The sequence below is a fragment of the Petromyzon marinus genome, chromosome 41, assembly GCF_048934315.1.
Source record: "Petromyzon marinus isolate PM22_M1 ecotype Great Lakes invasive population chromosome 41, UKy_Petmar_22M1.pri1.0, whole genome shotgun sequence".
Taxonomy (NCBI): Eukaryota; Metazoa; Chordata; class Hyperoartia; order Petromyzontiformes; family Petromyzontidae; genus Petromyzon; species Petromyzon marinus.
Window position 1 is genome coordinate 11,552,710 of NC_133707.1, and position 22,010 is coordinate 11,574,719.

The window sequence follows — 22,010 nt, forward strand, 5'->3', positions numbered from 1 at the left end:
GAACGCAGCTCGTGATGGTGACGGCAGCAGCAGCAGCAGCAGCAGCTAAGAACGGTCCTCTTGAATGATGTGGAAACTAATGGCACACGGGCCAAATCAATGAATGACTAAGGGAGTGAGTCAGTGGCACGAGCTCTGGAAAGGCTCTGAAACCACCACACCCTTCATTCACTCACTCACTCATTCGGGAGAACAAATTCACGTCTTTGTTTAAAGCACTCGAGGCAATTCCTCTGCGGCGCTGCGATGCACTTGTCGCCAGCGCAGCGTCTCACGCACGGAGGGCATTTCGGCTGCATTCAACATAGCCCCCTCCAGCAACTATTGTTCACGAGTCTCGGAGGCAGCAAAGCGAACCCAACCTGATTGGGTGTAGAGCCCAACAAGGAGGTGGGGACTATATGAAGAAAGGAGAGGCCCCTTTATTTAAGCCAGGTGAAAGCACATTGACGAGTGCCACTTTGCTGGGGAGATCAGCAGTGGTTGTGCCGATTTATAATTGGAGTTTTTGGGATCGGTAAGGGTGTAAAAAAGCGTTTCGAACACTCCTCCAACCTGACAGCCAATAAATAAAAGTGTCTCTTGCATCAAATGGCGAGATCTACTCCTGCCACTGCAGCACAACCACCACCACCGGTGTTGTTGTTGTTGTCTGTAGAGGAATCTCACCACGTTTAAATGGGCAACGACGTTTCGTTGGAGATTGCAATCCAGCATCAACGGTTGGTGGAAGTAAGAAACAGTTTGCACGTAGAAGAAGACATGATGCAGGCAGTGATGAGAAGGAAACTGGCACGATTCGGACACACGTGTAGGATGAACAACAACAGGAAAATTAAAAGTGTGTTGTTGTTCGGGAAAATCGGAAGGAACCGGAAAGAGAGGAGGACCTAACGGAGAATGGCTTGACGACGACGAGAGATTGGTGCCAGAACGATGTGCAGTAGCTTGTGCATATTGGCAAAAGACAGAGGAAAGTGGAAACAAGTGACGAAATGTGCAGTGGACAACCTGCCCATAGACCGTGATGATGGCGATGATGTTGATCATCAGGTCAACAGCTCAGATCTCGTGGTTGTGCCCTGCGAGGGATAAACTCACTCCGGCAATACGAATGTGGAATTTCCAGCACACGTTCAGGGCTGCAAACCGGAGACGAGCCGCAGCACGCCTTGACTCTATAAAATACCATTGAGAGGACGTTTCATGTTGGTGAATGCACTGAAGGGAAAACAACGCTGGCAAGTGAATGAATGGAAGCGCTCACGTGAAAACGCAACGCACATGAACGATTTTCGCTTTACATCTGCAGCACTTTTTCACTCCACTGCTGGAAGGAAGGCCCCCCTCTCCATGTCGTGTCAGTCACAGGGGGTTGTTTGACCATACTTCACCACGCTAAGTCAGTGCGGATTGGTGAATGGAGAGGTGGGGGGGGGTTCTCAGAAGTGATTTGGATTTCACTCCACCACCGACATTGGGCCGTGGCCAGGAATATAACTCAGATCACCGGGTTCATGGCATGGTGTGCTAACCACTTGGCCACCCACTGATGGTGAACAGTAGTGCTATAAACACCAACAAAACACTCCCCTCCCCAAAGCAACAATGAGCGGGGGTAACGTCAGTTGGCAGAGGATATTCCACATATCGATGACGGAGCTCAGTCTGCCCACAGGAACGTTATTTAAATAAACATAAAAAATTGCAGAGTTAGTCTGCTGCCCATGAGGTCAAGAGGTCATTACGGCCAATGGTACCGTTGCCACGATAACCCGCCATCGCTTCCTTCCTCCTGCTAGACGCTGCAGATGTTGCAGCCACGACCTGACCTCCCAAGGTCTGACCTACCAAGGTCAGATCTAACTGGAGTGAGATTGTCCAGCGTGTGGCTTTTGGTCTCCCCCCCACCTCACCTGGTGGTTGATAGTATTAAATGTCCACGTGATAAGTCACTTTGTTGAGCTATTATTTGTGGTCAGGTCGCTTCTGATAAAAGAGCTACATAGCTCAGTGGGCTTTACCTGGTAAAATAAAAAAATATAGTTTTAGGAGTTTTTAATAGACCTGTTCTCCTCCATCCCACGCTTGTCCCAAGTAAGTATGATGAACTTCTTTCGCACCGTGACACAGCCGACCGTGCCAATCGGAGGTGCGTTTAGCGCTGCACAGCCGTGTAATTTTGGCTGCACGAACATCGCTTTCATCCAATCCTCGCTCCCATCCCAAACGTCCAATTTTCCCTCTCTCTCTGTCTCCACACTCTTTGTTGTGCTAATTCGTTAAAGCCCTGACTTTCGGACCAGGGGTCGGCAACCTGCCGCTCCTTAAGGCAGGGGTCCCCAACCCCCAGGCCACGGACCGGTACCGGTCGGTGACCTGTTAGGAACCGGGCCGCACAGCAGGAGGTGAGCGGTCAGTCCGCGCGTGGCCCGCCCATTACTTTATTATTTACCACTTACGTCCGCGGCTCTTTCCCGCACTGCGCACTTGTCTCAGTCACAGTTTTGGTAAGCCCACAAGCTAACCCTAGTAGCCAAAATGAGTAAAAAACAAACGTCTTTGAAAAGGGGGACAGACCCGATGATGAAACCCCCCCCCACCCAATCCGTGAAACAATTGTCTTCCACGAAACCGGTCTCTGGTGCCAAAAAGGTTGGGGACCGCTGCTTTAAGGGACTGCTCCGTGACGTTGTTTACCGACGACCGCAGTCTCGTATTCACCACCGCAGTGCATTGCGGCTCTTTAAATATTGACATTCTTACGAATTTTATTTTTGGTTGCCGAACCACCGTCTCTGACCTGTACGATAACCGAGACTGTAAAACTCTCATTCCTGCTGTGCTCTTCATCAACATCGGCCGTACGAAGAAGTTTAACTGAGAAACATCGATTTAAAAAGTGTTTTTTGTGTGTGTGTGTGTTGTTGTGCGCCGGCTGAATTTATTCGTTTACATTAAAAAAAAGTATAATTACGAGCCGCTGCTCAATCCAAGCCTGGTTTAACTCCTCGGTTTTACCGCAAAATTTATCTACTCCGGCTGCAAATAGAATTAATGGACTTGATCACATTGCTGCGATTTCGCACTGAGGAGAGATACGCGGACCCATCTGACTTTGAATAACTGTTCATAATCCGAACTGTTCATCCTACTTAGACTGGTGGAGGGGGGTGACATGTTAACTGCCTCGCCTGGTATGCGCGATGTCGTGGTTTTGATCCTGACACCTGCTGTATATTTGCATGTTTTCCCCGTGGTCACGTGGATTCTTCTTCTAGTCCACATTTATAAACGTGCGTTCAAAGTATTTGTCTGCTGTGCATTTTCACACGATGCACGCCACTTCATTGCCCCGTCATTTGTGGCCAGGGTGCTTCTGAAAAAGAGCAACATAGTTCAGTGGGCTTTGACCTGGGTAAAATAAAAAAAATTGTCTAGTATTAGTTTCGAAGAGGCGGTGAGAGCGAGTGACCGTGCTCACCCCAGCGGTGGCTGTGAACGGCCGTTCGGGAATGGAAGCTCCACGCTGTGAGCAGAAGTCACGCAACGCAAAGTGTTTCCTGCCTTAATTGCACAACAACAACAACACGGTGCAACAACGGCCTTAAAAATAGACCGTGCTCGCCTCCGGGCGATCGCATCACTCATGCCATGACAACCACATCACAAAAACAGTTGTCATTTCCGCACGTACGTTGAACTTCTTTCGCGCCGTACGTAGCCAACCGTGCTAATCGGAGGTACGGTGATGACGTTAATATGGTCACAGCTTTGTTTCCGGAGGACAGCACTCATCGAGTCTCAAGACTAACTTTCAAGGAGGTCCTTGCTTTGGGGTTTGACAAATTCTTGATTTAATCTGGGGTTTTTTTGTGCTGGAAGGGAACACATGAAATCAGACGAATCTCCCCACAGAGCCTTGAACAGACTGTTGGGGAAAGTGCTGTTAGCGAGGAGCACCTATGAAGAGCGGCACGGTGCATGAGGAGGTGAGTTGCCATCACCACACCTGGCAGCCTTTGTCTCCCCTGTTCTGGTGTTTACACACCGCACCAGGTACTCACGTAAGGCTGAGTCGACCTAAGGGAGGTATAAATATTCTCCACTTATTGGTCGCGAGCAGGAATCAAACTCTGGTCGTCATGTTCGTAGCGCAGTGCGCTAACCACTGCGCCACCGCTCCCCACAGGTAGCGAGAGAATACACACACGCGGGGAGATGACGCTTAAGTTCCGTGTTGCATTTCTGCGAAACGATAAAAAAAACTGTCCAACTAATTTCACACACTCACAGCTCCTCCATTCAACTTTGCACAAGCAAAGTGATGTTGAGGAGCGCCTACTAAGCCCAGCACGACTCAAACCGGGGCGAGTGTGGAGGCCACCGCTCTGCAGAAACCTCGTCTCCCCAGTGCCGACGGTCCCACACGACAACAGGAACTCATTTAAGGTGGAGTCAACCCACAGGAGAGAGATCGCCAACACGCTGAGATAAAACTCACCATCGACGCTGCTGCGTGTGACCGGGAATTAAGCCGTGCTTGTAGCGGACTGCGCATACCAACTGCGCCAACGCTTGCCCACACACAGAGACAAATAAACACGTACTCACTCACCAGACTACAGCAGTGGAGAGAGCACGCCTCGACTTTTAACACCTGGGGCGAGCAGCGGACGCACGCGGGCAAGCCGGAGAAAGATTCCACGGCCCGAGGGCAGAAGTAGCGGCGGGGCGAGCGGCGAGAAGCCCAACCGAGCGACTCGGAGCTCCGGCAGATTTATCTCCGACTGCCGCGGGGGCCAGACGGGAGGGCGAGCGCGCTCGTGCGCAGCACGCGCCCAGCACCCACGCACGCAGCACCCACACACGCAGCACCCAGCACCCACGCACGCAGCACCCACGCACGCAGCACCCAGCACCCACGCACGCAGCACGCAGCACCCACGCACGCAGCACGCACGCACGCAGCACCCACGCACGCACGCAGCACCCACGCACGCAGTGCGGAGCACGCACGCAGCACAGCGCAGCACGGCGCAGCACGCACGCAACACACAGGCACTCGCAGGCACTCGCTCGGAGTTGAGCGAGAGAGTAGCCCCCACTGCGCGCTTTAGGAGGCGCGTCTCCGCCAGACGCCTCCGTGGTGTGAACGGGAAAACGACGACCGATTCCCGGCGAAGCGGCATCTGGGCTTCTCTCGCTTAAATACGGACAAGTGGGCTCCGGCCCGGAAATCAAAACATTGGCAGAACGGGGTGCGGAGGCGTGCTCCGAGAAAAAGCGCCCTGGCGGTAGGTGGGCCGGCCATTGTGTTCGCCCAGCATCAGCTCCGAGCGGGGCGTCCCTTGTTATGGCCAAAAAAACAAAGACAGAGAGAGAGAGAGGAGAGAAAAAACCGCCCCATCTCTCCCTGGGAAAGCAGCGTGCAGCCTGTTTCTACAGAAACGGCTGAACTTGAGTCAAAGGGGCTTCATGGGGACATCAAAAGCACCATTGTTTGGGGGCTCCTTCCCCCCCCCCCCCACAATTTTTTTTCCTGCCTCTATGCGGCCAAGGGCAGTCGCGGAGGGAGAAGGAGGCTGCAGGGACCGGGTAAACAGTAGACAGCCGAGTCGCAGGTGGGCTAGGTGGGCCACGGGTTGATAGTCGGGAGAAGAGCTCACGTGTCCGTGTGCTGCTAAGGTCAGAGTGGGCCAACTGCATCGGGAGATCCAGTACAAAATCTGATGGTTGGAGATGGACTTAGCCCTGTCCTTGTCATCAGCTCAAATGGGGAGAATAAAATGAGTACCACTTCATAGGAAGTCGACAACAGCTTTCTCGTGGAAAGTCTGGCTCCAGTCGCAGAAATGTGGAATTTCAACCCCTGGCTCTGGGATGGTGACAAAGATGCCACGCGCTTGTTTGAGCAGGGAGATTCTACTACTCACTTTATCACCCCTGCGGAGGATGATGGGCTGGGTCAAACCCGACGACCTGGATTTGAACTTAGAAACTTTTTCTGATGGGAGTCAAGTGCTGTCAGCACAAATGTGCGCCAGCAGCTTGGCTGAGTGAGGTGCCCCACAGGGAACAAGTAGATCCATAAAGTAGCTGCCACGCTTGTGGTCGAGTTGGAGTTGCATGCCCGACTGAGTGTGGGGTTTTCTCTGGGCACTCTATCCTCAAACAAAATGTCAAACATCTAAAGCCATGAACCCTCCTGAAACTATCTTTAACATCAACGAGACTTTTTTCATAAGTAATTATTATTACTGAACTGTCAAACGAAGCTGCAAAAATATACTACCTCATCGCTTCAATGCTAATTGGAGACAGTATTAGTACTAACTTTCAAATGATTGCAACTGAAATCATGCTCATTTTACAACTCGAGTTCTCAAGCCTCCGTTGAAAAACAACACGATGAGTCTCAGCGGGCGGCCCTCGACTCTCGAATTCAAGGGCCAATGGACACACAGCGCCTGCCCTGGCCGTTTAACCTGCAAAGTCATCAGTTTTTCTTCTAATTCCATTCCGATGACGTACGTATACGTGGAAAAAAAGTATACAAAAAATAACTTTATTGGTACATCTTCAAGTCTGAAGCGCTACCGAGGCTCCCACAAGGCCATGCGGGGAGGACGTGTGGCACAGTTTGGTGCCCAGCCTATCGTAGAATGCGGTCATGTCACTCCAGTTCTCTGCAGTGAGAATGTCTTTAACAACAACGTCGCGACGCCTCTTTAAATAAAATTAACGCTAACTGCTTGCACGTTCCGAGATTCAGCGTTGAAGTGGACCCCACCCCGCAAGTTGCAGTCTATTCGGGAACGGGGGGGGAAGGGCTACAAGCGACTGCGTGAGAGATGCGTCCATTGCAAACGTGGCACGGCTGGGAGGAGGGGGCGGGCGGTCTACTAGCGGTACGAAATCACCAAGCACCACGCGAGACAGACGCACGCCACACCCCGGCGATTTGGCGGAACACGCCACCCCGGCGATTAAACGGGACGGACGGGCAGTGACGATCCGTCACTGGAGCCCCTTCTCTAGCACCCCTGGGTGTGTGCGTAGGTGTGCGAGTGAGGAGTGGTAGTGTAGCGGTTAGCGCGCTGGGCCTCCCCTTCGTCGACTCAGCCTCAAATGAGTACCTGGTGCGGTATGTAAACATCGCCGCTGGGGAGACAAAGGTGGCTGGGCGTGGTGTTGGCCATCCACCCCCTCGTGTGCCGTGCTGACCTTCATAGGTACTCGATAACAGCACTTGCCTCAACAGTGTGTTCAGGCTATATGGGGAATCTTCGTCTTTGTTATTTTGTGGATGTATGGGTGGGTGTGTGGGTTTTGGGTGGGCCAGTGAGCACGCAACGATACGGAGTTTGGAAGTCCACCGAGACACACTAATCATGTTGCTGTGTTTATGCACGCAATCACAAACCTTCCCTGCGATTAGCAATCAAAGAGCACAGAATTAAACAGGGCCAGGGCTTGGCAGCGCCAACCCAAATCCAGCTCACAGAGGACGGCAGCCCTGCAGGACAACACGCGGCGCGTCTTCATTATCAGCCGCTTGATGCCGCACCGCGCGAACGCAGCATCAGAGCGCTTACAGATACAGAGGTGAAACAGAATGTGGAAAGAAAATTTTGATTTAAAGCTTTCGTGACTGCAGTAATTCATATTCTTAGTTTTTTCGGTAAAGTCACGTTGTTTCTCTTCAACGTGACTTTACCGAAAAAACTAAGAATAAGAATGTGGAAAGGTTCACTTGCTAGGAAATACCTTTCAGCCTCCGAGCTAATAAGGCACTTCCCCAAAAGGAGTCAGGATGACGCCGATGGGTTCATCGTTGAGCCATGCCCAGATACATGAATACAAAAATAAAATAAGGTAAGGCCCAATGAGCTATTTAGCTCTTTTTCAGAAGCGACCTGGCCACAAATGATAGGTCAACGTAGTGGCTCATCGTGTGGAAATCTAAAGCAGCCAAATACTCTACACGCAAGTTGATTCTAAATGTGGAGGAAAAAAACGGAGAACCCGGAGAAAAATCCACACGACCACGGGGAGAGAGACACGCAAACTCCAAATATATTGACGTCGGCATCGAACGCACAACCTCCTGTATACCAGGCGAAGTAATTAACACCTCGACACCGCGGCACCCAAAATAAATGCCCTCCACTCTCTTAGTCCACCATGCCATGGTCGGTCATGGGTTTGTTTGTGTGTTTGTTTATGCCATACTTAAGGAGGGACCGGGTTCTGATATCACTTGCCGCCGATACAAGCCGTGGGCTGGGAATGGAACTCGGGTCGCCGGATTCATGGCGCAACAAGCTCACGACCACCGGGCCTGTCACCGCTTCACCCAGTGTCGACACTCTGGAAACACTCTCAATAATGTGTAGAAATTGTGTCCCTCTTACATCATCGTCCATAATTGGGTTTCAGTGTCTAAACGCGGCCGCAATCTCAGGGGGACCACGGTTAGGCCATAGCAGCCGCAAAGGGGACACACGAAGAATGGCGTGGCTACGGTTACGCAGTCGGTGTGTTTACAAACGGGGGGGGGGGGGAGGGGGGGGGGCAAAATATCCCGAGCGGTTTCTTCACCCCAGCCAGCGGCTGGCAAGCCGAGACAATCAAACTGAAACCGTGAACACGCAGGAATTTGCTTCATTCTCTAGCGGCCGTCTGAGACTCAAAACCAGACGCGAGGGGAGGCCCGGACTGGCTCCGTGCTCAGACGCGAGCATTAACTACGCTCGACGTATAACGACTCGACACCCCCTACCCACCACCGCCCCCCCCCCCCCCCCCCCAATGCCATTCAATGGGATTGCCACGATGCAGGACCGTGATTCGATTCCAGAATCCATTTCCCTTTTGTCTCGCTTGCACTCGGTCATTTGTATATCGCCCGTCGCTCGGTTGCCGCCTCCTCCTCCTCCTCCGCTGCGTAAGATGGGGAGAGGACGTGCGGTGTGTGTGCATCATCATCATCATCATCGCGGCCAAGGCAGAGCACCATTCAACAGGCATTTGCATGCACCTTGTAGACACGATCGAATGTCTATCCTTATATGCACAAATTAATACGTGCGAAGTGAGCATTGGACTTGAATTGAAGAACTGATATCATCATCACCACTCTCCACATTACTACCCTGAACCACCCAGGACTCCTGCAGGGAAGGCTGCCGAGTATTTTTTACGATAATTGTGTCCACAAAAGGCCCGTGGCGCCTGCCTCTCGCGTATTTGTGAAAACTTCTGACCGTTAAAGCTACCACCACAGGACATGGACGGGACTGTTGGTAGGTTAAAGGTCAATTAAAAAGACCATCACCAGACATTAACAATCCACTGCTGGATGGATGCCTCCCCCAAGTCGTCACCATCTCTCAGAATTCTGCAATGCGACGATCGCCCTGGCAGCTGGACACGAGTGGATTCCACCGCTCTGCCTCCCCGCTGGACGTCCTCTCAGATGCATCCAGAGGTGACCTTGCACAGATAAAAACTTGTTTTTGCCCAAGTACACCACGGTGGCGAGATGTTAACTTCCTCACCTGGTATACAGGAGGACGTGGGTTCGATCCTGACCCTGACGCCTTTTTACGTGGAGTTTGCCTGTTCTCCCCGTGGTCACGTGGATTTGTATCCGGGTCCTCCATTTTTCCCCTCCACATTTAGAATCAACGTGACGCGTTTAGAGTTTTTGGCTACTATAATCGTCCACACGATGAGCCAATTTGATGAGCTATCATTTATGATAGCCAAGTCGCTTTCGAAAAAGAGATACTATGTAGCTCAGAGAGCCTTAAATGGTCAAATAAAATTAGTTGAGTAAAATACTTAAAAGTTCACAACACAAAGCCTCTGTGTCTGCAGGTGTCTCAATGTGAAGTTCACAAGTGGATGAACACAACCCGGCTCTTCGGTAACTGCCACGGGGCTTGCACTAGAACCCAGGTTCCTGGTAACCTGGTACCTGGACGGTCTCACGCCGCTGCTCGTTGAACACAAAAGAGAGAGAGAGCGAGCGAGAAACTTCCTCCGATTGTCGTGAAAACAAAACGGACGCGGTGAGAGAAGGCAGAATTTTGTCCCGCGGTCAAACAAAGGAGTGGATTCCAATGACATTCGTCGGTGCCCCCCCCGACGACGTTCGGCACTTCGGGGACGTCCAACCACCGTGATCGCTCGAGCAAAACGTGCCCTCATTTGGCGACAATGACGACACACGGACCATTCCAGGACGCTTACCCCCTCCCCCTCTCCTGAGTGGGTGCGCGAAGCCGTGTTTGTTTTAGGATGTTTTGAAGACACCAGGGCGCACACCGGATGCTCGAGAGGGCCCCAACAAACGCGTTATAAACAATGGCGCATGGAGGAGCAGCAGCTCGGTGCCAAAGACTAAATACAGTGACGGCGGTGGCGGGAGGGGTAGTGGTGGTGGTGGGAGAGGTGGTGGTGGGAGAGGTGTTGGTGGAAGAGGTGTTGCTGGTTTTGGTGGTGCAAGTGGGAGAGGTGGTGGTGGTGGTAGTGGGAGAGGTGGTGGTGGTAGTGGGGGAGGTGGTGGTGGTGCAAGTGGGAGAGGTGGTGGTGGTGGTAGTGGGGGAGGTGGTGGTGGTGCAAGTGGGAGAGGTGGTGGTGGTGCAAGTGGGAGAGGTGGTGGTGGTGCAAGTGGGAGAGGTGGTGGTGGTAGTGGGAGAGGTGGTGGTGCTAGTGGGGGAGGTGGTGGTGGTAGTGGGGGAGGTGGTGGTAGTGGCTGCTGTGAACATTTGGTTGCCATCACTCGCCTGGGCTGGCGTGACACATTATTGCATTGGGCGATGCTCAGGTGCGGACCAGGTGCGTGCGTGCGTGCACGAGCATGTGTTCGGTATTTAACGGAGTAACGGGGGATGGGAGGGTGGTGGAAGGGGAGGGGAAGAGCGTCAGAAGCCCAACGTTGTTTGTTTATGGGGAAAATGCTTCCATTAATCTATTCCAGCGAAAAACGCTCAACGAGAAATACATCTGGAATGGAAATTACGGCTAAGTACGTGAGATGTTTAAATCCAAGACGATCTTCCGGGCATCGCTTGCTTGTGTTGTAATTATCCGTGCCCCACCCCCCCCGGGGGCAACGCTGAGAACTGCCGTGACCCACAGCCACGATTCCAGTCGTGTACCCATTCCGTTTCGTCGTCTCGTTTTTTGGCCCTCTTGTTTGTATTGCTTCTCATTTGCATTCGGAATCAACATCGTGCATTCAGAGTATTTTAGGCTGCTATAAATGTGCACGGGACGAGCCACTTCGTTGAGCAATAATGTGTGTGGCCAGGTCGCTTCTGAAAAACAACTGAACAGCTCAGTGGGGCTTTACCTATATATCATTAATTACTTTCTTTTTTGTGATTTGCTTACCTTTCCTCTACTCTGCACTCCTACCGTTTCTTGGTATTGTTTGTTGTTGTAACTTTCTGTCCCACCCCGACCGGACATCTGTTAAAAAGCGCTTCATATAGCTCTCACTGGATTTCTCCGGGACAAATAAAGATCCCGATTCTGATATTCTGCTCCGCTGGCACAGTCCTGTTTGCGCCGTTAGCCTCGCGGGAACGTTGGCGCGGGACCTGCATACAATTTGCATACGCTGAAAAACGGTTCAATGGCTTGACTTAACGCGCATACCCACGAGCCTCAAGGACCCATGACAGTCGATGCATCACTTCACACACATTGTTTGCTAAGATTCGAGAAATTCGACTCAGTGTGATGGACGCGAGTTAGTGCCCCAGTCAGCGGTCAACCCAACCCATCATTCGTTTGTGGTCAATAAAAGATGCACCGCTTTGTGGAGTCAGCAATGGTTGTCCTATGAATGTACTGGACACCACCATAGAAGTGTGGAATTTTTCACCGCTGGCTCAGAGCCACCACCAATTGAGGCAAGGCGTGTTGCCCCAAAGCTCACGAGCGGGAAGATACACAAGACTTTTACGGTGAGATCATTCTCTAAAACGTTCCTCTTCATCATCATTACCAGGCATAATCTGCTGAATGAAGTCCTCCCAAACCATCACCACCTTCTTACGGTCTTGCGACGCAACAATAATCCACATATAGCCGCTGGCAAACGAGTTGAAATCATCGCTCCATCTCCGCGGTGGACGTGTGCCTCGGGCGTTACGCCGCCTGGCCGCCACTCCCGAATGCCCGCCCGCCGTTCCTCCTGGCGACGTGTTGCGCCAAGCCCAATGTTCCTTCTCCTCCAACGCGCGTGCATTCCTCTCCCCCGCCTCGGTGCAATTCCGAGCTACGCACCTCTCTGCGAGCGCTTTTTTCAAGATTAGTTTTTTTGTTTCCATTTATTTTTTTGTCATCATCGTTGACATTTCTCATCCCTGTACAGAAAGAACCATCCGACTAGCAGCTCACAATCCTTTGTCTTGGGGTTCAGGCACGCAACTGCGAGATGTTAGTTTCTCTTCACAACTTGGCAAAAGGCTCTACACACCCGCAAGCACTGAGGCCTACAGATAGGGGGGGGGGGGGCGTGGGGGGGGGGGGGAGTGAAGATGTGGTTGCTGACCCGTGCCAACGAAAACACGGAGCGGCGCTCAGGCAACAAGAGTGCAGCCGCGTGGCACTGCCCGCTCCCATCTCGCTCCGTTATCTCTCAAAGAATGAAAAAACAAAAGAGAGCGCCGAGCATTCCGACGCGCATCGCCTGCAGGTCTGGCACGAGGCGCCGGGACGCCCTGCACCATCGCAGGTGCCTCCGGGCGCAAGGCGCTCTGGCAGTGTGGCGATCGGCATCGGGAATTGCGCTCGGGTGACCGCCAATGCTCAAGAACGCGACCGCAGACGACGGCTGGCGACTCTGCTGCCCGCCCAGAGAAGGAACGGCGCTGTGCGGCCGTGCCTCAAGCGATGACGTAAATGCGCGGGTGATTGTGCGAGGTTTTTTTTTAGTCTCTGTCCCCGCGTGCGTACACGCACGCACGAACTGGGCCAGTCACGCAGGCCTCGCGCCGACCGCATCCCCGGGTGAGCCAGGGCAGCCCGTACCAAAACAAAACAACAAATCATCAAATTTAATTCCTACTTCATGGCCAATAAACGTTTAGCGACTAAATGTATAACCGCACGATTCGTTCTTGAACGAGGCTCGCAGGCGAAGTAAAAGCACGCGGGGGGTGCGCGCAGCTCCCGCAAAAAGGTTAAGCTCAGCGGCGGCCGTCCGATCGCTTAATTTCGCTCGTCCTTAAGCCTCCCTTTCCGCCACCAGCCGCGAGGATTAAGGGCCGGGATAAATCAAACTAATGAGCGTCGCGAGCGAGGCAATTTGGGACGCACTTGTCAAGCATCAGCACGACATGAGAAGCGCCGCCCCGATCCGTCAGCCCCCCCCCCCCGCCCCCGGGCTGGCAAGCGACGTCCGACCCGCCGGTGCTGGAGCCCGGTGTCCCGTGGCGTGTCGGGGAAGATGCTATCGCCAGAAGGTGACGGGATGGGCCCGGGCGATGCGCTGGTGATTCGAGGCACCGGACCGAACGCCTCCATCGTGATAGTGGCTGGGCGATGCTGCGGTGGGCACTGCCCCGAGTTGCCACCCGAAGGTGGAGGAATTCAAATCCTGCTCAAAACTTTCGTCTCGGCTTACCTTTCTGCCGGGTCAATCGAATATTTACTTAAATTTACCAAAATATTTCATCCGGATAATTCATCCCTTCAGACGGAACATCTCGTTCGCACGAGTGTCCAAGCTGGATAAGCAACCACTCTGCAAGGAGGCCAGAAGTGGTTGTCCTACAGGCCGACATGGGCACCCCCACCATGGGAATTTGGAGTTTCAGAAGATCACCGGCTCAGGGCCACAAATGGAGACGAGCACAGAGCGGCACTCACGTGAGAAGGGAGAAACGTAATCATTTGAGGTGCAAGCAGCAGCCGCGACTAAGCGTGTTCATATCGCTGAACGCCGGGGTATAAAGCAAACCCACGATAGCGATGAAGACGGTGAAGATGACGATTCAGCTGTGGCTGCATTGTACTGTGGTTAGCGCACTTGTGTTTAGTGCAAACACTATATCCTGGGGGTGGTGAGGGAGTTCAAGGTCAACTTTAACCCATCATCCTTTCAGGGCTGATAAAATCAGTACTACTTTGCATTAAGTCAACAGCAGCGGTTCTCCTGAGGAATTTGGTGTCTGTCATGGCAATGGGAAATTTAGGATCAGAATCAGAATATTTATTTATAGTGGAGGAATCTGATGAGCTATAAAGCTCTTTTTCACAAACGTCCAGTAGGGGCGGGTAAGAACGTTACAACAAACAATACAAAAACACGATAGTAGTGCAAAGTACAAGGCAAACAAACCACCCAAACTTATACATATTAAACTAAACCATCCCCATCCTACCAGACAAAGCCCACTGAGGAACAATAAAATTGAACTCTCCATACATCTGGAATGACAGTCAAGTCTACATGCGGTGTGAGTGGACTAGTGGCCTCGGGAGGTAATGACAGGGGTGTCAGCTGTGAGTGCGAAGGGACTGGTGGCTACGGGAATGATCGAGAAGGGAGCGCGGTCAGGTGACGGAAGAGGACGGAAAAATCTGCCGGTGGAGCGAGCATCTAGAACCAGCGAGAAGGTTCGGGAAGGGGGGCGTGGCCTCGGTCCGTATATAAGGGGGAGATGCGCGGGAACCTCGGGGCTGTTGCAGTGGGGTCTCCGCCTGTGTCAATGAACGTGTCTTCAATAAAGTGCCATCTCAAGAGAAGTGTGCCAATTCGTCTTTACATATTGTTAAGGATTAAGCTTACAAATTACATTGGCAAATGTGGCTGTATGCAGTACTAATCTTCTGCTTCAAAAATATTTTGAAGCAGAAGATTTATGGTGTTAAGGCAGGAAACAAGGTTGTTCGAAAACGTTGGAGCTGCAACGACAAAGGCTTTGTCACCTATTCCAATTCTTGTTATTGGGATAGTTAAAAAGGCAATTAGGTTTCTTGGTTTTGGCAATGGGGTTAAGTATAGTGCAGATTTGGCAATAAGAATTGTATGGCTGAACAGGGCCCACTGTAGATTTCGTCTTGCATCAAGTGCTGAGAGATTGAATGAACAGGGTCCCCACTGTAGATTTCGTCTTACATCAAGTGATGAGAGGTTGGATTTTAAGTAGAGGTCACAATGGTGGGTCCTGTGAGGTACATCCAGTGCAAATCCAAGAGCAGAATGATCAAGTGGGTTTAATCTGTTGAGTGATTCAGTAGGCGCTGCTCTGTAAGCACCATAGTCAAACAGCGGTAGAATGATAGCTTCCACAATTTGCAGGCATAATCGAATGTTTGTTTCTATATAAAAATCCTATTAGCCACAAGCTCATGTCCAGCGACAGACATTGGGTCTACCTAATACTCTATCGAGCAGCAGCGGTAATAGCGTCCCTTATGTAACCAGGGTATGAAATGCAAGCCCTGTTGAGACAGAGGACTCGTTGCCTCGATCGCAAGGGAGACGCTGGATTATTTTTTGAGCACTCGGTTGTGTTTAATCACAGAGCCGACCTACGCCATGGCTTATAAGGTCGCACTCATTACACACAAAGTGCTTGCCACAAATGAACCACAAGTCTTGATTTGAAGCTTTCGTGACTGCAGGAATCCATACTCACTGGTTCTTTTTCTATCTACGTGACTTTACTGAAAGAGCCAGAGAGTATGAACCACAATACCTTGTTGATCTCGTCAAAGGAGCATAAACCAACGTGCGAACTCCTCTCATCCTCGCAGCAGCAGCAGCGGCTTTTGGCTAGCCATTGTACAAAGACGGGCACCACATCGACCGCATTCAGATGCGCTTCTGCGGCCGTCTGCAAAGCTCTTCCTTCCGATATTAGGAAGCCACTGGAGCTATGCACTTTTAAATAATCGAGATTGAACACTTATTTCTTTAGAACTGCTTTTTGTGTTTAGTTTGATGTCCTTCCTCCGCACCTCCGATGAGCATGGTTGGCTACGTACAATGCAAAAGAAGTTCAACATGTATACGTGCGTGGCTTGCAATGGGCGAGGGATTGGAGATGACGCATGTGTTGTTGTTGGTTGTAGAAATTACTCGATTTTAATTTCAGGTCCCAGTGAGGTTGCGTGAAATTGCGGGTGACGAGAATCAAACAAGGGGGGACCATATTGTTGCTTATTCATGCGGTTCTCTACGTGACAATTACCCAGGCAATTTCTCTATTAATGGACAGGCGGCATTTAAACGGTGTTGTTGCTTTGATATTTTTTTTTAGCCTCAAAATCCTGCAGTTGGCTCACAACAGCACCTTCACAAAACCCCCACTCAACATGCTTCATAAACATCATCGTCATTCACACTGTCTTCTCATCGCAACACATGCCCACTGGATACAGCATACATTTGTTAACTTATGTTTATTATTATCATCGTCGGCACCTTGGTCAATCCACTGCTGGATGACGGCCTCCTCCACAAGCCGCACACTGCCACGACGTCTCACGACTCTGCGATGCAACGATCTACCCGGCACCTGTGCGCAAACTTCCGTTTAAAAGACAGTTTTTACAGAAAATTCGCAATACTAATTATTATTTGCGATTCTGCAGCACTCCCAGCACTACCGGGATGGATTTATGTTGAACTTTTTGCACCCTACGTAGCCAACCGTGCTAATCGGAGGTGCGGGAGGACAACAAAATGCAAAAAGGAGTGTTAAAGAGATGAGTTTTCAAATACCTGCCCCCACACGTAGAAGATATTTAAACATTCACAGTGCAATGCGTTTCTGGCGACACAGAGATGGAGTTCAACTGTACCAAACCGGAAGTGAGTGTGTCGATGACCACCATATGAATGACACTTTATTCTGAGAACAGGACGATGTGCGACGTGGATTCGCGCAGAATCTCAATGTGCGGGCGGGCACCTCAAGACGCCATTTTATTTACGCAGACTCGCGTGGCATTCACACCCAGCGATCGCGAGCGTCCGCGAGGCTTCAACGTCAACAAACCGCCCGCCCCCGTCCGTCGCCGGCATCTTCCATCGTGAGCAGCGGCTGCAAAGGCCACCAAAAGTCACCTTCAGCCACCGTTCCGGGACGCGCGCGCGCACGAGAACACCGTCGCCGGCGAGAACACCGCGTGCTGCCCAAAACGGGCAGGAGGGTCGGCTAGGGTCGGCTAGGGTCGGGGGAAGGCTCAAAGTGTTTTTGCCAACTCTCATGCCGTTGCTGCCAACGAAATGGGAACGTTTTGCCCGAGTTGGAATGTTCACTTTGGTGACCTCCCCATAGTAGCGCCACCAACGACAGAAGTGGTACAACATCCCAGGGGCCCCCCCGTTGCACCACTCCGAGACGCTGTAATCGGCGCCCGGCGCCCCAATAACGCTCCCTGCAAGAACCAACCTTGCGATAAAAGCTCCTCCAAACATTTGGAATGGCTTGTCACATGTCAATCATCTGATATATTTATAATCTTTTAGCTTTCAGAGCTGGGGCGAGATAAAGTCCCAACACTGTATGACGAATTAAAAAAAGCGACCAGCCCGCGACACTCACCGTGCCCAGAGCACCACGCTCGGCCGAGTGCAGAACTCCCACGCAGAACCCAGCATGATCCCAGCGGTGCTGGCTCGGTGTTCTGACATGGCCATTAGGAGCCCCCTCCTGAGCCACTCTCGGTCTTCCTCAAACATCAGCGGGCAAAATCAATCAAATTTACATGGGCATAAAATCCTCCGAGCGAAACGGGCACGGTCCCCTTTTCAAGGTGACTCGGTGTCGTGTCGCATGGCCGTGTGGCGGGTGACGGTGTGGCCGGTTACCAGCGGGCCCCACCCATGTGGGATGCCGCCAGCCACACGCACGCGTGCCGCACGTGTGCCGCACGCGCGGGCGCCACAGACACGCGGCCATGCCCCCGACAACGGGCCGAAGAAGGGCAAGGGTGGCATCGGGTTTCGCGGAATCGATGCTCCGGGGGACGATAAGCACAGCGAGCTTCCCAGAAGCGATTGCCCCCAATCAATGAGGGTCTTTTTCGTTCAGCAATCGCTCGTCAAATCAACGCATTGTCCTTTACTTAACCAGCTGAGAGCACTGGAATGGGATAATATCGTCAGATAATTAACCAGGAAACGCCTCGCTCAGTCCGAAGACTCATTTGTCAGGACGGCGCTGCATTGGGATTGTTTGGCCAATTCCTTTCGACCGAGTGTCGTGCGCGTGTGTGCGCGCGCGAGGGGGGAATCCAGCATCGCCTGGGGTAACCCCCACGCATATTGAGGAGACCATGAAGGCCGGCTGACATGCACAAGTGCACGTACAAGTGTACGTGTGCGTACAAGTGTATGCACACTTGTACGTACAAGTGTACGTGCCAGCCGTGTTTCCCCTAACACATTGGATGGCAGCAGCCCCCGCCAAACCCATCTTGCTCCCAAGTGTGCGTAACCCCTGAGGAAAAGGAAGGGGGCGCGACCAAACAGATCTTGACGTACGTTACGTACGATGGAAGAAGCCGGCGGGCTATGAAGCTCATACATCAGTTTAATACGGAAGGCTTTCGCGACCAATATTAGCCAAATTAAAACATAATTTAGGTTAGATCGCATAAATATATAAATGTGTCGTTAAACCCGCCACCACCCGACACAGCCAACTAGTCAGGTTTGTCATGTAAACAAAACAAGCCAATTAATTACTAGTTCAGGACACCGGTGTGCTGTAAACCTGGGGGAAATTAAAATGAAGTGGGTGTGTTGGAGAAGAGTAAAACAAACAACATTTACACAATTAGAGTCCCGTGACGTTTCTCCGGTAGAATTACAACCAGCCTCGTCAGCCGACAACCGAAATTGTGGAGAAAGCCTCCCCGTTTCGGTCTTGAATGGACGGGATAAATTGCGACGTCGTCACGGCGAGCAGCAACGAGAACTTCCCACCGAGGTGGCCGATCCAGACGACTGCGTCAGGGAGAAGGCGGTCAAACGAGGGGTGTGGCTGGGTTCATTGGGACGTTTCCGCGCTGGAGCCAGCCAAGTTGTCGTTCGGTCGAAATGCCCTCGAGAACGTGCCGTTGCGATTGTTCGAAATGCAGTCTGCTTAAAGTACGACGGAGTCAATTGAGATTTTCTCAAGTCAAATTGACTCGTGACTGGAAACGTATAACGTAGGCAATAATGCAACATTTAGGAAGCTGGTGTTTACAATAACAAGACGGGACAATGGAGCGCGTTATGAGCAGCGCGCGTTATTAAAATTTCCTACTGGGGCGAGCACAATCGCTCCGAGCTGGCACGCACGGCTCGGCGATGACTTCATTCAAATTGTACACACAATGGCATTTCCTTCACCCCGCGAGTGCCTCTAACGGCTGCGAGACAGCAGGGAGAGAGACGCTTAGAACAATTAAAAGTCTCGGCGGAGTCGCTCGTACGCGCGGGGAGGGGGTAAGAGCTTCCTCATGCGCAAGCCCCAGTGAGCGCATCCACGCGGAATGCACCGATCCGCGCGGAATGCACCGATCCGGTCGCACCGCCTGAGCAAAGCGCGAGCCTTGGATGATGGTGCCGTGCACAATAACAGGTGCTGTTGTCGGCTGCTGCTGCTGCTGCTGCTGGGCCCGCCACCGTGGTGGGCGGCAGAAGATGGTGCAGCAAAGCGCACATCATTGCGCTGTACTCCTACAAGCTGCCACAGTGGCGGTGGAACGGTCGGCAACACCGGACCTGCAATCCAGGTGGCCGGTTCGATACCATCTTCTGGCGAGGCAGACGAAACAGCGTTGCAAGTTGATTAAATCAACCCCCAGTCCCCCCCCCCGCCCACCACCATCCCCCTCTGTCCTTTCAGCAGTGTAAGTGGGTCCACCACAGTCAGTCGACTGGCAGGTACCACAGCTTCTAACAATGTCCAGTCGGCGTGGAAGAGCAAGCCACATACCACAGAGCTGGTGCACGCCCTTGCGTCAGCAGGGCCGTGCCTCTGTAACATTTGGACCTTGCAGTGTATTTCTCGGATGCCACGTCTGTGGTCCTCGCCTTCATCAAACCGGCACTGAGCAGGGTGGTGAAGTTCGGTCAAACAACCGACATGGCACTCGCAGGCTACGGCTGCACACACAGTGGTCGAAACGTAAACGTGCCTTCAACGTTAGTGCGCCGGTGTGGGAAACCAATTCGCTTCCACGCTGGCCACCGCTCACCCCTGTGCGGGAACATCGGAGCGCAGGAAGGGGAACCGCCGTGGAAGGTGCCGGCAAGCGTGCGTCCGATCTTCTGAGAAGCGGCGGTTGCGGAGTAACCGGCGTGTAGAGGCCGACGACGCTCCACCACCACACGTACACGCGCGCAAGACGCAACGGTAAATTCCACAGCGGAGGACGCACGTGCACACGTCCCCCCCCCCCCCCACCGCCCCACCCCTGGCTTAATCTTTTTTAGCGGAGCATGCGGCTAGCGCGCGATAAATGGTGCGCGTTTAAAGATTCACGGTAAATGACGCGGACCTGCCTTCAGAGCGGACAAATTTCACCGCCCCCCCGCCTTTCGCCCGCACGCTCCCATCGAGACGGCTGACAATCGCTCGTCGGCCCGAGAGGAGAACGGACGTTAATCACGCGATCCCCTCTCGTCTCGAGACACGCCGGCACGATAACTCACTTCGAGCAAATTAACGCCAAGTAAAAGCTCGCACCTGCAAAGCAAGCCCGGGATTACTCAGCAAAATAACGGCCCTGCAGAGAGCTGCAGAGGAACGAAACGGTATGGACTGGGAGAGCGTTGAAGGCACACGCCATTCTGAAAAGTGAAACGAGATAGAGACAACAAAGCGAAGAGAATTTTCAACTACTTTCGTTTTTTGACCAATTATCAAATTTTAACATTTCACCTCGAACGATGATTGACGAGAATGACCGCTGAGACAATGGTGGAAGTTTCTTAAATCTTCCCCAAACCGCCTGTCCACCCAGCGGAATGCATGGGTTGACCACGGTTAGCCAATCAGCAGACTTCATATGTGGTGGGGCGAATTGTGGGTACTCCCACGTCTTCGATGACATCTGGCCAGCGTGGATGAGTAGAAGGCCTCTCAAGCCTACTGTAGCAGAGGCCCTTCTACCAACAGTCGGTGGACCAAGAAATTGCAGGGCTGCACCTTTACCGTTACTTCTCAAGCCACGGGCATTTGGTGATCAGAAACGCACACGACGCCTCCTGTCGCATGTCTCAGGGTGCCACTTTGTTTTCGTTGCACAAAGACACGCGTGTGTTCGCCGTGACTACGCATGCTTCCGTGCCATCCGATGTTTTCCCACGTTGTATCGTCCCGTCAAATTGAAAAATGAAAAGGGGATGTGAAAAAGGAACAAGAAGAAGAGATGAAAAAAAAAAGATCCATCAGGAGACGCCGCCTCTCCACACCGCCCCCCCTCCACGCCGGTGGCGGTGGACGCGCCGTCAGAACGACTCGCGTCCGCGCTCCACCCCACGTTCTCGCCCGCGAACATCAGAGGCGACAGGTCAACCGGCCACTTAATTTAAGCCGGACGCTCTGGAGTAACAAAACGTCTGCCGTAACCGACGTAAAACGACATTGCCGCAATGGCGCGCAGGGTCTTGTGAGAGCCATTAAGCCCGACCAAAGAAATTTACCACGCAACACGCCGCTTAACTCTTTGCTTTTTTTACTTTTCACCTTTTTTCTCCTAAGGCCAACGTGGTGGATCTGATCCGTCACCGGGAACGCAGCTCTCTCTTCGCCCAAAATGTTCCGGCTCTTGCCCTGCGGTTGAATGTCGAAAACGGATCTGGAACCACACGTGGGTTCGTTCGCCCACGGGGACGGCCCCTCTCCCGCGTGGGTGCTGCACTCGATGGAGCATCGCGCTCGATGATGCGTGCCGTGCCGATTATCCACGAGGCCTGGCTAGGGGCGATGGATCACGGCACCTGGAGGAAGACGGTCGGCCCATCGGTAGGCGCC

The 22,010-nt window shown here is 52.4% G+C and overlaps 1 protein-coding gene across 7 annotated transcripts in view; it reads right to left on the reverse strand.

Moving 5' to 3' along the window:
• The window catches only part of LOC116950878 (uncharacterized), a 236,210-nt gene that overhangs the window by 112,944 nt on the left and 101,256 nt on the right, over nt 1-22,010 (reverse strand). Inside the window, exon 1 of one of the 7 annotated variants that reach the window (XM_032969007.2) lies at nt 4,619-7,641. The exons of the other annotated variants lie outside the window; for them this stretch is intronic. The gene's annotated coding sequence lies outside the window, so the exon portion shown is untranslated. Of the gene's footprint in view, nt 1-4,618; nt 7,642-22,010 lie in introns of those variants that run through there. 7 annotated transcript variants of the gene reach the window in all.